The sequence below is a fragment of the Myotis lucifugus genome, unplaced genomic scaffold (genome assembly GCF_000147115.1).
Source record: "Myotis lucifugus unplaced genomic scaffold, Myoluc2.0 scaffold_266, whole genome shotgun sequence".
Taxonomy (NCBI): Eukaryota; Metazoa; Chordata; class Mammalia; order Chiroptera; family Vespertilionidae; genus Myotis; species Myotis lucifugus.
The window spans coordinates 838,479-854,677 of record NW_005871314.1 but is presented as its reverse complement, the minus strand read 5'-3'; the positions used below and the strand labels follow the sequence as shown (position 1 = coordinate 854,677).

General features: G+C 36.7%; 1 long non-coding RNA gene across 1 annotated transcript in view; it reads right to left on the bottom strand.

Annotated features, from left to right (window-relative positions):
- Window positions 1-14,357, bottom strand: part of LOC111828018 — a 23,709-nt gene extending 9,352 nt beyond the window's left edge. The window contains exon 1 of the long non-coding RNA XR_002831771.1: window positions 14,220-14,357. This is a non-coding gene — a long non-coding RNA (uncharacterized LOC111828018). The remainder of the gene's footprint in view (window positions 1-14,219) is intronic.
- Between the last annotated feature and the right edge of the window lie 1,842 nt (window positions 14,358-16,199).

Sequence of the window (16,199 nt, the reverse complement as noted above, 5' to 3'; positions counted from 1 at the left end):
CAATCAGAAGGATATATGCACCCAGATGTCATAGCAGCACATTCACCATAGCTAAGATCTGGAAACAGCCTAAGTGCCCATCAGTAGATGAATGGATTAGAAAACTGTGGTACATCTACACGATGGAATACTATGCTGCTGTTAAAAAGAAGGAACTCTTACCATTTGCAACAGCATGGATGGAACTGGAGAGCATTACGCTAAGTGAAACAAGCCAGTCAATGAAGGAAAAATACCACATGATCTCACTCTTTCATGGATAATTAAGACCATTACAAACTTTTGAACAATAATAAATACAGTGGCAGAGCTGCCTCAAACTGATTGTCGGACTGCAGTGGGAAGGCCAGGGAGGGTTGGGGGACAGGAGGGAGGGGAGTAAGAGATCAACCGAAGGACTTGTATGCATCCATATAACCATATCTAATGGACATAAGACACTGGGGGGTAAGGGAGGGCAGGGGCTTGTCAAGGGCGGGGGGGAAAAAAGGACACTTATGTAATACCCTTTGTAATACTTTTAGCAAAAAATAAAAAAAAAAAGATTTGTTTCAATGAAATAGCGACTACCATCAGAATGAGGAACAATAGCTTCTAAAACATTCCACTTAAAATTAAAACAAAATATATGAATCATTTATCAGACTAGCAAATATTGATAATAGTGATAACTCTGGCTAACAAGAGTCGCAAATAGTTACAAGGGCTTTGGAAAACAACTTACCAATATGAATTACCAGGCTTAAAAACATTCAGTCTTTTTGGCCAAATAAATGATATCCATAGACTGGCTGTGAAATACCACCCCAAAACTTAGTTATATAAAAGGACAATTATTTATCATCCTTTTAATTGGGTAGTTCTGGTAATGCTGGCTCACTTGTGTGTCCTTCTCCTCTGTAGGTCAGGGGAGCATCTGCTTCTGCAGTTAGCTGCCAATTGGCTAGAACAACAGGGGCAAACGGATTAGGTGTCTGTCATCCATCAGCAGGTGGTTAAATGGAAGCTAGTAGGATTCCAAGAAATCAGGGCAGAAGCTGTGTGCCTCTTGAAACCTAGGTTTGGAACTGGTGCAACTGTCACTTCTGCTGCATTTTATTGCTCAAAGCAAGTCACAAGTTCTGATTCAAGTAGTGAGAGACTAGATTTCACTTCTTGATGGAAGAAGCCCCAAAATGACACTGCAAAAGGGTATGGGGGTGGGAGGTGTGGAGAATTGTGGCCAATCATGCAAACTACCTCATAGATTCCAACTATATCTTTTAAGAAATTATCATAAATATGGGGGCTGGAAGTACTCAATGCACAAAGTTGGTTATGAAGTAAAATTAGGGGAAATAGCATTAGCAAGTCTTGAGGAAAATTATTATATAGGTTATGAAGAGTTTACCTTAGGAGTAATATGCAGATAGCATTAAATATATTAACAAAATAGAAATGCATGAAAGTAAGCAGATTACAGTTAAATCACTTTGGGGAAAAAAGTGACTTTGATACCAAATGTGCCTAGTGAATACATTTGAGGACCAAGACTATAGACTTTTAAAATTGGTTTATTGTTGTTATTTTTATTTTTATCTATATTGAACATGTATAGCACCCGCCATATTAGACATAAAGTGATAAATAATAACACCCTTTAAGCCATTTCTTTTAGAGGATATTTTAAAGATGATGCATCTAAAGTAACATCATACTTCAGAGAGGGGAGATTAACGTTTGTTATTTATTTTCCAGTAGTAAGTGACTTATACACTTAGAAAACCAAACCCATATTGAGACTGAAGCAACCAGAGAGATCACAGGTGTAGATATGGTGCATTATGGGTAGAAAGGCCGAGAACTTCAGTATAGAAGTCCACAACACTCATTGGACACACTAGCAAAACCTCATGACTGTTAGCTGGTAAAAAGTTGGTACTTAAAACTGTACTTTGAGGGTGCACATAAGCAAAGATTAAGAAAACTCTGTCACCAGTAAGTAGGGTTTTAAAGCCAAAAGTACCAATTCAACCCAGATCTAATCTGTGTCCAATATGTATAAATTAGTAGCAGAGAAAGGGTCACAAAGACAGAAAAGTAAGCCTTTAGTAACTCCATTAAGAATTATAAAGCTATATAGTGAGAAGGATATAAAAATTCTTCATATATATATATATATATATATATATATATATACATTTCATAACTTGCTGAATACAATCATATATAGATAGTAAATAGAGTCCATAATCACAGTCAACAAGTTAAGAACTTTTGAAGATATAAAGAGTGGGGAATAGTAGAGCTGTAGTTTCTTATTGTGTGCCCATTACAACATACAGTTGGACCATGAGCAAGTTTATTTTCCTTCCCTAGTGTACATGTTCTACCAATGTTTAGGATGATGAAGAATATGGTCTTTCAAGATCCCCTCTAGCATCACTCTCTCTGATTGATGTGTTGGTGTTGAATAGTGGCTCACTAAACATTGGTTCCTTCTTGGCTTGCTAATTTAAGCACCTCTTCCTAAAGAACCTGTCTCGCTCTGCTAATAGTTGCCAAGTGCTTTTAATTTAGATAGTTCTAGAAATGGTTAACCACAAATATTTTGCTCTAAACCAGGTCGAAATTAATTGTTACATTTTATTACCTTTATAGTCAGTCCTCCCTCATTGGTTTACAGACCAGAAATGGACAGCTCCTACTTCTCAACTGGACAGGTATTTTTTAACACATGGCATTGATCTCCAGGCTCTGAAATTCTGGACAAATATAATTATTGTGACAAACTAATACATGTTAACTCATGGCCTTTCCAACAGTGTGATATAAGTTTCTAAGGACATTAGAATCAGATAGGTGTTTGTAGTAATTTGTTAAGGCAGCAGCAGGAAAAAAATACACATAGTACAAAATCATAATATGGTTGAGTGTTGCTGAGGTGCATTTTTATCCTCTATATTTCTACCTACATTTTTCTGTGTGTACCTTTGAAATAAACTGGGCTAAATTTTGTAGTCACATAGAGTAATATTCCCTCCTGAGACACTGTACTAGAAAGAGTTGTTTGCATTTTATTGCCCTGAATGTATTTTATTTATGGGAAAAACCAGTTAAAGAAGAATGACAGAAAAATAATAAAACCCTTCAGAATTCAGAGATGCACAAAACAAACTAAAAATCTTCCCAGGAAATGAAAATAGCTAAGAGCAACCAGACTTCAAATGTACATCCTGGTGGACAAAGAATACATGTAAATTGTTTTAAAATTTAAAATAAAACAAGCAAACAAAAGAAAGGATAAAACTGTTTTCATTTCTACTTTATGTTTTGGTTATATTCAGTTTTACAATGATTCTTATTATAGATATATTTTATCAGATAGATAGAGCATGTTTGGTTGTTAAATATTTTTAAAGGTTTTTGCATCGTTAACTTGAAAAGTTATGCTATTTCTAACTAAAAATCTGTCCAGTTCATTTTAATGCCAGATGAAATACACAAGATTGAAATACTAACCTTTTTCTCCTTGCAACAATTTTAGTGATTATTTTATATGCTCTAAGGAGAAATTTTTTATTTGCTATGAAATATTGACTTTAGGAGAATACTAATTATTTAAAGTTATTAATTATGTAAAGAGCAAGATTAAATGAGAAAAAATATCTTAAAGTTAATTTCATAAATTTTAACTGTCATTCTATCTAGAAAGTTACACAGGCATCCTATCTAATAATAGAGAAACATGGTAATTAATGGTAACTTCACTACCCTTCCCATTGGCTAATCAGCAGGATATGCAAATTAACTGCCACCAAAGATGGCGGCCAGCAGCCACACAGCTGAAGCAAGAGGAGGCTTGCTTGCTCTAGTGATGGAGGAAGCCAAGGTTCCCTGCCTGCCTCAGCCCAGCTCTGAGCTCCGGATGCAACAATGTTACAATTATAGAAGCTAAACAAACTCCAGATACCTGCTTTCAGCCGGCAGCAGGCTCAGAGCTTAGAGTGTCAGTGATGGTAACAGAGTTTCAATTATAGAAGCAAAACAAACTCAGGTACCTGCTTTTAGCCAGCCGCGGCCTCAGAGCTGGAGCTGGCTCTCAGCTCCAGTGACAGCTATAGAAGGTAAGTAAATCCCAGAAAGAAAAAAAAAAAAAGAGGCTGGGAGCTTCAGTCACCCGCCAGCCTGAAAACAGCCCTCAGCCCCTCACCCACACTGGCCAGGCAACCCAGTGGGGACCCCCACCCTGAAGGGGGTGTGACCAGCTGCCAGTAGCCATCAGCCCCTCACCCAGGCTGGCCAGGCACCCAAGCGGGACCCCCACCCTGATCCTGGACACCCTTCAGAGCAAACCATTTGGCCCCCTCCCATGCACCAGGCCTCAATCCTATATAGTAAAAGGGTAATATGCAAACTGACCCTAACAGCAGAAAGACTGGGAATGACTGGTCACTATGACACACACTGACCACCAGACGGCAGATGCTCAATGCAGTAGCTGCCCTCTGGTGGTCAGTGCGCTCTCACAGGGGGGAGCTCTGCTCAGCCACAAGCTAGGCTGCTGGCTGCCAGTACAGCAGTGGTGGTGGGAGCCTCTCCTGCCTCCTCAGCAGCGCTAAGGATGTCTGATTGCAGCTTAGGTCTGCTCCCCACTGGCAAGTGGACATCCCCTGAGGGCTGCCGGGCTGCCAGAGGGATGTCTGATTGCCATCTTAGGCCCAATCCCCCGGGGAGCAGGCCTAAGCCAGCAAGTGGTCACCCCCGAGGGGTCCCAGACTGCAAAAGGGCACAGGCCGGGCTGAGGGACCCCCTACCCCTGAGTGCACAAATTTTTGTGCACCGGGCCTCTAGTATAATCGAAGAGAACATTCATATTTTGATGACACAGTAGAAATAGAACACAGCTAATTGTAAATAACTTATATTAAATTTTTGACCCTTCCCACAAAATATCTAATTCAAAAACCTCTACACTTAAGAACACAACTATTTTTCTCATCCAACCCCATTTTTTCTCAGATTCCTCTTACAGGCAAAGTCATAAGTCATAATATTAGGCTCCCAAATAGCCTCTGAAATCAGCAGAAGCAAACTGAAATGCATGATTCCATTTAGTTTATTAAAGATATGATATATATTTTTAATTTTAATAACTTTAAATACATCAATTTTTAGTTAATATGACTATATGTAAACTGTTAAGGTACATGATTTGAGTTACACAGTTTGCATCTCTTGTTTCTTACACATATCACAGAAAAAGTACATTTTCTTCGTGATTTAATTAATTTAAAACTAAAAATACATGTTGTACCTTGTATTGTTGAGCCAGATATTATAACAATCTTTAAAAAATAATCCCTGTTTATCCAAAGTCAAATATTCAACATAGGTGATTTATATAAAATTTTGAAGTAGAAATTTTAATTTGCAGTCTCCATCAAAATATTGAAAGATTGTATCTCATTTAATCCTTATTACAAATTACACCTTCTTGTTTTATACTAGAGGTCCGGTGCATGAAATTCATGCACTGGGCAGGGGAGTGGGGTCCCTCAGCCCAGCCTGCACCCTCTCACAGTCCGGAACCCCTCGCTCCTTACGGCCTGCTTGCAATGGAGGTGGGAGAGGCTCCTGCCACTTCCACTGTGCTCGCCAGCCATGAACCATACTTTTGGTTGAGTGGTGCTCCCCCTGTGGGAGTGCACTGACTACCAGGGGGCAGCTCCTGTGTTGAGCGGTGGTCAGTGTGCATCATAGTGACCGGTCGTTCCACCATTCAGTCAATTTGCATGTTAGCCTTTTATTATAAAGGATGCTTATATTAAGCACAGATGCAGGAAGAAATTTGTGAAAGATAATGATAAGAACAAAGATGGCAGAAAGGTCTGATCACTGAAAATCTTTGATACCATATGAAATGAGTGCAAATTTGATTCAGTAGGCCAGGGGTCCTCAAACTTTTTAAACGGGCGGCCAGACTGTTTAAACTGTCCCTCAGACCGTTGGAGGGTCGGACTATAGTTTAAAAAAAAAACTATGAACAAATTCCTATGCACACTGCACATATCTTATTTTGAAGTAAAAAAAACAAAACGGGAACAAATACAATATTTGTATTTGCATGTGGCCTGCGGGCCATAGTTTGAGGATCCCTGCTGTAGGCATTGGGAAGCCATTGGCTGGTTGGAAATGTTCATTGACATAAGAAATGTAAAAGTCAGAAGTAGTGTTGGAGGATGGAGATACAGGATTGCATTTTGCTGTAAGTCACCAGCTGGAAATGTCCTGCATGTTGGAACTAAGTACAGAAGTTGTTGATGGAAACTCAGTTTACATGACTACAGCTGATCAAAGAAAGATGTTGGCTAGAATGGATGTATAATTGAGAACATGTCCAAGAACAATCGCTAAATGACACAAATACTTGGAGAGTGGGCATAAATGAGAATCCAACGAAGGGTTCTGAGAAGGAAGGGTCAAGAAGAGAATATTAGGCAACACTGTCAGATACAGAGAACTCATTGAATCAATTTTCCATCTTTTAATGACATAAAGGCTTCTTATATATTTTCTTGCTCATTATACAGGCAGAATTTTTTTTTATTTCTGTTTCTAATAATAGTGTCTAGCATTTTTGCCCCAATGTTAAATCCATTTTGACTAATCATTATGCTCTTTTTCCAGCTTTCTGGCAATCATTAGTAAAATCAGAAATTTTGGATACTATTTATTATGTATAAACAAAATCTTACCTTTCACTTATTAGGCATTCACAGAATAACCAAAATATGAATTAGGGCCATGCTTCTCTAATTAGACATACTTACTCAAGTGCCAGCAGTGAATAAAGCTACAGGACAACTTTAGTAAATCATTCCATAAGCTGGCTGTAACTCCTGTAGGGGAATTGAGATGGACAGTAAAGTGATCAGTCTTCTATTGGGAATTAGATCCAAGAAACGCAGCAGGAGGGGCAGTAAGAGAAGATGTAGTAAAGATGTAGAAAAGCTGAGCATCTGGTCACCAAGACCATGCTAGTCTGCGGAGAGAAGAACAGAAATGCCAAGAAGAGAAACCAGTGAGCCCCAGGGCAAGTTGGAGAAGGACCCAGTACACCTGTCTATTCCTGAGGTGATCCCAGGTGCAGGCTACTACAAGAATCTCCCCTTTAAATTGAATGAATATGTTCCTTGTAACCAAACCTTAAAGACAAAAACTACCATGAAAGTTAACAGGCATGGAGGAGAATTTATAGCTCAGAGAAGAAAAGGCAAATAAATGAATAAAAAAATAAATAAGGGAAATAGTTGAACTAAGCGTCAAATAGGTGGGTCTGATTGACAAGTTGGTCTTTCCAATAATGTCTTTCTTCCAGATCCAAGTCTGAGAGTCTTGAAATCAGGCCTATGATCTCCAATGAACAATATATTGTATTTATGAACACAGTAAGTATTTCCATGTTGAATAAAAAAGAGAAGCGTACAAAAGTTGTCACAAAAAGGTTTACTTCAGAACAGCTCTATGTAAAAATAAGTGGTCTGGTTATGAAGATAATTTAAGAAATGTTAACAAAGATATCTCCCCATATTCCCTCAGTTCCGGAGTTATTAAACCATTTTCACAAAAGAAATGCCCCAACAATTATCTGAATGCTGTTGTAACCAATATTTTATACAGCTAATGACAAAAAGAATAAAAAAGTCCCCCAAAACTTTTTAAACATGTATTTTATTAATGTTGTACCTCTATCCCAGATTTTAAAACCAACCAAACAAGTGAAAAACCCTTAGTCTCACTAAGCCAATCTATTTTTTTTAATTCCATGTTGCTTTTAAGCTCATATGCAACTACTAGAAAGATTTCAAAAGCTAAGCAAAATAACTCCATAAAAAAAGGGGGACTTATAATGGAAATATCTAAAGTTCATGTTCAGTAATGTTGTTACTATTGCGAGCAATGAGAATATCTCACAAAGGATTCAAAATATATTATGTCATGTTCAATAAGCAAAAGTATTTTATGCCGCATGATTCCTTAGCCAACAACCTCATCCCCAAATGTCATGACACAGGAGAGGAGTGGTGTTGGCTTAATCTAGATTTGATTTACTTGATGTATCATCAGGAACAGATAAACCTGCATAATAAACAGCATATGTTGGCCTTAACCAAACATGTGGATTCTGTTATATGAAAAGCAAATGTTCAAAGTAACAGAATTCATATAAATGTGTTTTGTAAAATCAAAGTCAGGAGCTACTTTTGGAGGAGCTGAATAATCACGGGTCCTCATGTAGGCTAAGTCCCATTTATTTCACATAATAAAAGAGACCTGGTGGTCTCCAGTATTGAAGTCTAAGGTCTAAAACCAAACCTAAGTTTGTGATTCTTCGTATAGAAAGTTTCTCTGTGAAGAGAAATACATTTAATAAAAAGTGTTATTAGTCTTTGACAAGAAAAATGGACTCATGTAGAAGATAACCACCATTTCTGCAAAATTCTTCCAAGCCTTATTCAGTTATTCTATGCTCCATTTGCTTCATTTTATTTTGGAATTTAATACTTAATTGCAAAATTCATAATAAGCAACAATAATCCAGGAAAGAAATTTTCTTTACGAACAAGGGACAGGACAATTGTGTTCAACTCTGTCCAAACTTTTGCTACTGGAGACACATTTATGATCACTTAAAACTCCTACAAATTCAAAGTGAATGTTTAAAGGTTATTCTCTAGCTACTCTAAGAGTTAGTTTTCCTAAAATCCCATATTCTGATCCTGCCTTTGATCCCTGGAATCGCATTTATTCATATATCACACCCACACTTTTCTGTATTTACTGCCCTTCTTCCTGGGCCTGTTTCTCTGTGTCTCATTCCATCTATTATGACAAACAACAGTTGTCAAAACTCACTCTCTCCACAGATGAAACATGAAAGCTTTTTTACTTCTTATAAAGCAACTCATTCCTACCATGGGCTGACGGCCAGCCCGTGTGGAACCAAGTGTTCCAATGTTGATATTTCTTTAAAATAGAAATAAATCTGTCCACTTAATGTTAATGTGTACTCATATCTTTAAAAATCACTATGAAGTGCCTTGGGGTGCTGTCATTTTATCTAACAGAGAAGTTTTCATACATATCCTGCGGCCTTCCCCGTCATTAAACAGTACAAACAAATCCTCTATCTCAGTGACTCCAAGTTCTGAATCTCAGACCTCACGGAAGCACAGAGTAGAAAATAAATGAACTGAGAAAATTAAAGTCTTCTATGTTTATTTACAAAAGAAAAAAGGACACTAGCCTAAGATGCATTGTTTTTAATAATCCGATAACACTGAATGACTCTGTTAAACAGTGGTTTGCTTAATATTTTAAAAACCTGAAATATTATTGGCTGCTGAGGTCCTGTGTCAAAATCTAGTTATTGATGATATCATTAATTTCTTAAAATAATTTATTTTCTCAAAAATAAAAAAATATGCTTTTCACAAAATAATTTATAGAAATGAAGTAAGGGGAAATAAAGATAGCCTGTGATCCTTTACCAAGATATAACCATTGTTATATTTTTATTTTAATAAACACTGCCTTTATAATTATTCAAATTATATATATATATGTGTGTATATATATATATATATATATATATATATATATAGTAAAAAGAAGATCATACAATTGCATAATCAGCTTTTTACACTTGTCAACAAATATATCATGGCACTCTTTCACCTCTAATAACTGTACTGTATATTACTTTTCATGACTACACACTATTCCACTGTATGCTTGTTGCACAATTTCAATTTTTAATTTTTAAATTAGGATGTTTCCAATTTTTCCCCTTTGAAGACAATGTTCTGATACTGACAGTTGAAAATACATCTTGGTACATAAACCTCATTACTTCCTTAGATACATTTTGAGAACAGAATTTGCTGAGCCAAGCAATAAGCAAATTTCAAAATCCGAACCATGTTGTCCAACTGCCTTCCAACCAACAGTAGGTGGTGGTGCTCCCTTACTCTATCTCCCATTCTTTTTTCACTGAGGCAATAAACGTTCATTGCACAGTTCCTATGAACTGGGGTGTGTACTAGGTGCAGGATAAGGAAACACTGAGGACTAACACATGGATCCAGCCAACTCCTCCCAGAGCTCATCCTTTAGTAACAGGACATGCATGCAATGTAAGTGCAGTGTTATAAATCACAGAGTTTTAGCCATATGTGCATAGCTGATTAAAGAGGATAAATAATATATTCAACACATCTTAGGTATTTTTTTACATGTGTTACCTTATTTTTTTTGCTATAAACATCCTGAGATGTTTATAGTAAAAACATCCAGAGATGGGTCTTATTATTTTCATTCTACAGGGAAAATCTAAGACCCAGAGAATTTAAATAACTTTTACTGACTTGGCTGCTCTAGTCTCAGCTCTACATCCTTCTAGCAGCATCAGGACCTGGGACAAGTGAATTTCTCTAACGTTCAGTTTCTTCATCTGTAACATGAGGATAAAACAAGCTACAGAATTGTAGCAAGGACTGAATTAAACAAGAATTATTGGAAAGTGCTTAGCACAATGCTTAGTACATAGTAAGTGCTCAATAGATATTATTGCCCGAATACCATCACTGCCTCTGCTAATATCCCTATCGCAAAAGAGAAAGACTACTTTTTGCTCATAAGGCATTTCATAATTACAAAGATACCTTCAATGTTTAACTTAAATGTCTTCAGTGCCCTTTGGTGACATTTGGCTACCTAAACTTCTCTTTCTTAAGCTAAGTCATTGAAATATCTCTAATGTTTCTTCCCATTTATTATTTACTAATTATTTAGCTATTCTTATGAAAACTCCACTTTCTCTTAAAAATGTACCATAGTCCTACCCTTGGTTTTGAGGATCAAAAGACATTAAAAATTGAGCTCCTAAAGCAAATCTAAAATACATTTTTAAAAATACATTTGTATTTATTTCAGAGAAGGAGAGGTAGAGAGAGATAGAAACATCAGTGATGAGAGAATCATTGATCAGCTGGATCGAGCCTGCAATCCGGGCATGTGCCCTGACTGGGAATCGAACCGTGACCACGTGGTTCATAGGTTGATGCTCAACCACTGAGCCATGCCGGCTAGGCTAAAATACATTTTAATATGTCTAGCAGTATGAGCAATTAATTCATATCACTATCTAAGGGCAGAAAGGACAGATAGCAGGGAAGTCAAGTGAGTCACAGGTGTAGAGTTTGGAGGTAATAAAACATTTTTAAAGAACTTCAATTTTAGCATGTCTTACTGATATAAATTCATCAAAATTCATAAGTGACATACTCTGAGCCTCCCAATTAATCTATTAAACCAGATAATTTCCCCCATTAATTCTTCCAGAAATTGCTTACTGTCCAAGACACAGCTGGCGTTTGGTTCTCTTGCTTTAATTTTGACAGTGTTCCTAAATAAAAATAAGCATATTGCTCTTGTTTATTTTGTTTAGTTAAACAGAAAAATTTGCTTGAGAGAGACAGAGAGAGAGAGTTTCAATTTGTATTCATGCTTGCAATATTCAGATTAATTAGTTAACAGGCTCTATTTGGGTTTTGGAACATGGATAAAATAGCCTTCAAAGTGAAACTATTTCAATAAATAGTTTTCTCTCTCTTTGAAGTAAAAATAAAAAGATGTTCCTCATCAAACACATAAAGATACAGATAAATTATCTGCCTAAAAAATGCTCAAGTAAGCAGGAGTAATAAATCTAAGAAAGGTTAAAACCAATACCTTGAAAATTTACTACTCCAGGCATCTACTCCTTTATCCTTAACTCTTTGCCAGTTGCCTAAAGTTAGTGTTTCTTTAATATGCTTACTAATTATCCTTATTGGTTGTTTTAATTTCAAGATTTAGGATAAAATCTTTTTGGTGGAATATTTGTCCTAAATTCCAATGTATTTATTTTTTTCAGTGACTGGAACACTATGGTTTATTAAGCCTTATTTATTACTATAGCAAAGAACTTCATTTAATTCATCTCAATAGTTATTCTTAATGCAATATTATTACATTGAGAATTTGTGGGATGTCATAAAGAAGAAAGAAACATTCTGCCTCACTAGGAAACACATACAAAGGATTTGTAATTAATGGAATTCATGGAATAAAAAATAATAATTTAGATTTGTTACTAGAATCATTCATAGCTCTTAGCATGGATATGGGGTTTTTAAAGCTACTTGTAAACCCAGATTGTAAAACAGCAATACAAACCTACTCCTAAAAATGAATGCTACTCACTTTTCTTCTTCCCACGTGAAGTGCACTTTAAAAAGCCTCTCTGGCCAGAAGAGAGCTAAATTACCCAATTGTCATAAACATCATTTTCCTAAAAATGAAGCATCAACCTTGCAAATGCAGTATCAACGAATTCACTATTGCAGGGAGATTGAAGGCCAGAGAGCTGCAGCTCAATGAAAGAAAAATAAAGATTTATTTTCTCTAAGTGCCATAGAGTCCTTCATTGACTTCAAAGTCAGACCCATTTCCAGTGCTTGAAAACATAAAATGCAGTACTCATATCAAGTAGATTTTCTAGTGGGTAATTTATTTCCATGTGTCTTATATTGTGGGGCAGGTAGAGTAGAAGATCTGAGTGTATTTGAGAGTGTGATGAAAGATAGACTACTCTGGAAAAAAAAGAGCTGAATTTAAACAAGAAAATAAGAGTCAACATTAGCAAATTAAACTGAAAAGAGTGGGGAATGTCCATTATTCCGGCAATGTTGTGGGCAAATTTTAATTTTAAACTTATGGAAATGTGACCATCTGCACTATATACAACATAGAAATGATCATTCATGTGAAGAAAAAAATGATACATGTGTATATTTCTTGAGAAGCACATTAAAGCTGTGTTATCTGTTGAATTTGTTTTCCTTTGTTCCTGTAAAACTAAGTTTTAGTTTCCCAAGTTCTCTTTCAGTGAACATTATTCGTTTTCAGCATTCTCAGTTACCTTTCCTGTGAAACTCCATTCTTCATTAAAGTTTGCACCAATAAGTAAGCAGAAAAATAAATATTCTGGTGTAGTCATGTGTTGGACAGAGGTTCTTGACTCATCAATACACATTAAACCTACACGTAATTTGAGTTGGTGTTAACTGCAGGTTTATGTCCTCTGAACCTCTTTTAATTTTTTTTTTCAATTACGGTTGACATATAATATTATATTAGCTCCACATGTACAACATAGTGGTCAAACACTTATATAACTTACAAAGTGATCACCTTGATGAGCCTTTGAACCTTTTTAATAAATGAATGCTTTCTTTTTCTACTGTAAACACTATTGTTTGTTCAGATTTTTATAAAATATTTAACGAGTTACTCTGGTGTCTTTAGGTAAAAGTAAATTAACTTAGAAAATGAGACCAGCCTAATTAAATCAGGGTCTACATAGCTTTCCACCTGTACATAATTATAGGTAAAAACCAATATCTTGTAATAAGAAAATACATACATACAGCATTAATCAATTTGGGGGGGGGATTAAAATACTAAAAATTCTAAATAACAGGTATTTGGAATCAGATAATTTACCTCTCATGATCTAGGAACAATTGTAGTGGGGGTGGAGCATAAAATACAGTTTTAGGGAATTAGAATTTGCTAATCAGGAACTTTAGCTTTCTCCAACTTGAACCTATATTAAACAGTCTATTCTGAGCAGTTTTTACTTTCTTATTTAAGTGGTCCACACCAATATTTACTGGACACAGTCCCAGATGAGATTTACAGATAGAAAACCTTTTGTAAAATGTATGCAGGGAAAAGAAGCAGCCATGGTGAAGACTAGTAACCTCTATCACCTTCTATTCAGTAAATATTCAGTACCTTCTTTTTTCTATAAATCACACATAATCAGCAACTCCCATGGAGACAGCCTGAAGCCCATCCACTCTGTGCCTGGGTCTCAGAGTCCAGCATACATAGGTGAAGTTCAAGACCGACCAACCTCCCTATCAAGCCCAAATACGACTTCTCTTGGTCTGGGGACCAGTGAATTTAAAAGCCAAATTACCTGCCCTCCCCCCCCCCCCCCACACACACACGATACACAAAGATTACAATAATACACTCACTTTTAGAAAAGGAGACAAATGTAACCTAACCAGCAGCCCATGCAAATTCTGAAGTCCCGCTGAGCACATGCAGTGAAGGCCCCTTACCTGTGTGTGGCTTCCGTCTTCAGTCTCCATCCTAAGATGGGTTCTTTTTCTCCCGGTCCCTTCTTTGTCTGCATCTGAAAATGAGTCTGCTCGGCCTACTTCTTGCTCACATCAGGCTGTGTATACAAAGGCCATTTTCAGTTTCATACAGTCAAAGGCCCCTTTAGTCCGGGCTTGTGGTTGCTTTGGCAGAACATTTCTCTCAAGTACTTAAGAGGCTTCTTCTCTGTTTGTTTCCAGTCAGTTCCACGTGCCAGTAACCACACCCACACTGTTAACTACCTAGTTTTCAAGCCTCCAGGAGCTCTTTGTTTTCTCAACCCCCTGCCTTTTTCTCTCAATTTGAGGGTGGCTCCCTGAAGCTCATCTGTAACAACAGGTGGGAGGACTTCACTTTTAAAACTCTCTCTGCCTTAAGTGCTGTAATCTATTGAAAGGTTGTGTTGAATGTTTGTAACTTAAAATTTTTGTAAAATTCTTTTGTGTACAGTTTGGGGCTAGAGACAACTTGTTTTTCTGTAGGAACCCACATTGCTAGATCCCCTTTATTTCTTCTCATTTCTGCCTTGAACCAGCCAATTCTTGCCTGAAGTCATCTTTATTTTTGTAATACCTTGCCAAGCCTAGCCAACAGCAGTTAACATACACAACTATGGTTCTCTGTTCTACCTCTTAGCAAGGAGCTAACAGTTACCTGGACCTATGGTCTGCCTCCCACATTCTGACATGCAACAGTTTCACCAAATGTTTTACTACTACATTAATACGTTTTCTTCTTTGTCTCCTCCAGGATCATTTTTTCTTATACATATCAAGTCTTTTATTATAGTAGAGCCCCATTTATAAATCTAATTTCTGTGTTAGTGAGAAGAGATTATGTAACAAATCAACTACAGAATCTAAGTGGCTTAGCATAACAGGTTCATTTCTAGTTCCCACAAAATGTACAAGTTACAAGAGAACTCACCTCTATATAATCATGTAGGGAACCAGGCGATTGGTGGCTCTACTGCCTTTAACCCTGTTATCTCAACCTGTGGCTTCCAGGGTTGCCAGGTCGAGTGGAACTTATAAACATACTTAGATGTCTCAGACATTAAGTGACACATGCACTTCTCACAGCTGTAGCCCACAGTCAAATGCATGGCCTTAATGACAAGGGAGACGGGAAATATTTGAGCGCGCCTAGGAAGGAGAAGAAAGCTGAATATTGTGGGGACTAGTCATTTCTATCTCCCTGTACTGTTAATATTCAGATAAACATGGAAATATAAATATGCCACAGTAACAATTTTTGATCACCATGATGGAGAACCATTTGCCAAACCAAGTATTGGGTCATATGATAAGTGTGATTGGGAAGCAGGAGTTTCATTCATTTCTTCAATTATGAAAATACTAGTGACTAATAAGATACAAAAGATAGCTATATAGCATTCTAATTGGCTCTTAATTTAAAAAAAAAGATTCCCTCAGAACTAATGATACCACATGAAAAACGTTATTGAACAAAAGCGAAGTCACTAGCAAAAAATAGAAGTGGGGCTAGAAAATGGAGGGAAAGAAATTAGTAAAAAGGGAAAATGAAAAATGAAAAACATATTGAAAAACCTTCAGGAAATACTTAAAAGTGTTATAAAACATAGGGTATTAAATGACTTTAATAAAGTATTGCCTTATAGCTTCTAAACTTTATTACAGCTAAGACATCAAGGTTCAGTACAATTAGAAAGATCCTAAATGATTCTCAGAAATAAATATTCCTTAACATCTAGGTCAAGAATAAAGGTTGTAAGTATTTTGGTGAGAAAGCGATGACACAGATAATAAACTAGCTCATCCACCAATCATGGTACAAAGGATGGTGGTAGCCCTTCTTAATGGACACCATCCATCATTGCCGCACCCAGGCTCACAGGATTTGAGAAAAGGAGGAAATAGAATCCCTTATAGATTTAAACCATCAGGACCTCAGCAGGC